A 1801-nucleotide genomic window follows, 5' to 3' on the forward strand; every position below is an offset into this window, starting at 1 on the left:
ATATATATATATATATGACAGAAGGTATGAAAGAATTCACAACAAACTGACAAGTGTGGGAACTTCAGAGGGGAGGAACTAAACTGGATTGTGGACAGAAAGGACAGATAATGTGAGCTTTATCTTTGTTTTAGAAAAGAATGTAGCCATATATTCTTTGTGTGATTTGAATTTATTGTTTTTTATAATGGAAGTCTGGCAGGAGAGAACTCTGCAAAGGAGAGAGGAGAAGTCAGTGGAGTAAAGAGTTGTACAAGCTCTTCAAACTCTTATTTTTTTTTTTTTAAAGATTTTTTTATTTATTTATTTGACAGAGATAGAGACAGCCAACGAGAGGGGGAACACAAGCAGGGGGAGTGGGAGAGGAAGAAGCAGGCTCATAGCAGAGGAGCCTGATGTGGGGCTCGATCCCATAACACTGGGATCACGCCCTGAGCTGAAGGCAGACGCCTAACCGCTGTGCCACCCAGGTGCCCCGAAACTCTTATTTTTTGAAAGTGAGAGACAAAGAAAGAACCAACTTCTACCCTTGCCCCTTCCATATCTGCTCCTTCACTCTGTGTCTGTCAGTACCTCCACCCTCTAACCAGTGGTCACCAGGCCAAAAATCTGTACTTGCCTTCCAGCTCGATGGAGGCCTCCTACTTCATGGAGAACGGACACCAGCCACCCACTGGCTCTGGGAGGCAACCAACTCAGACACCTCCAGGCAGGGTGGCTGCAATCACCCAAGAATACTTCCCTGGAGAAGGTTGCAAGTGTGAGCCGTTGGTGCCAGCCATCAAAAGGATCCCTGGAGAAGGGGGCACCACTCTGTCTTCCATAGCTCCCATCCGGCCAAGCAAAGGGAGATCTGCACGTGTTTCCTGGTCTCTTTCTTCATGGCTGATGTGTAATTCTTTGGGGGGAAGGATTACACAGACCTTAGCAAACTGTGATTAAGAACAAAAGAGTATAGGAAACAACCCGAATGTCTACCAACTGATGAATGGGTCCATAAAAGGTGGTAAATCCATGCAATGGAGTAGTATATTTTAACAAAGTGAATTAAGTACTGATACATACTATAGCATAGATGAATATGAAACATTATACAAATAAAAGAAGCCAGACTCAAAAGGACAAATATTGTATGATTCCATTTATAAGAAATTTCTGGAAGAGGCAAATCCATAGAGACAGAAAGTAGATTAATGGTTGCTAGGGGCTGGGTGGAGGGATGGAGAGGGACTGCTGATGCAGGGGTTTCTTTTAAGTTCATGCAAAATGAGTGCTAGCCAGGCCCAACTGGGGCCTTTGTCTTTTGGGAATAAGAAAGAGAATCTCTTGAAATCCCATCCTCTGCATTTGCAGTGGGCACTGGCTTGGTACATCGGCCAGGTACTTTAATATTTGAGATCTTTTATATTTAAATATGTTTTAAAATAACAAAAATAATACATGCTTATGACAGAATGGAGGGTATATGTTGGGTGCTGTACATTCATGACTTCCTTTAATCTTTGCAACACCCTTACCAGGTAGGTGCAATTATTTCCAATTTCCAGATGGAAAAAAACTGAGGCTCAAGAGAGGTGACATGAACTGCCCAAGGTCACATAGCAGACTTAAGGTTTGCAGCCAGGTCCATCAAGGTTCATAAACATATACAAAGTAAAAAATGAAAAAGCCTTATACCTGCTACCACACCCCATCATCAATCCCTCCCCCTCAGTTAAAAAATTGTGTTTAAAGATGAGTGTGTATCTTTCAGAGATCTTTTCATAAAAATACAAACCCTCATATATCTACATTCATACAT

Source organism: Ailuropoda melanoleuca, chromosome 13 (assembly GCF_002007445.2).
Source record: "Ailuropoda melanoleuca isolate Jingjing chromosome 13, ASM200744v2, whole genome shotgun sequence".
Lineage (NCBI taxonomy): Eukaryota > Metazoa > Chordata > Mammalia > Carnivora > Ursidae > Ailuropoda > Ailuropoda melanoleuca.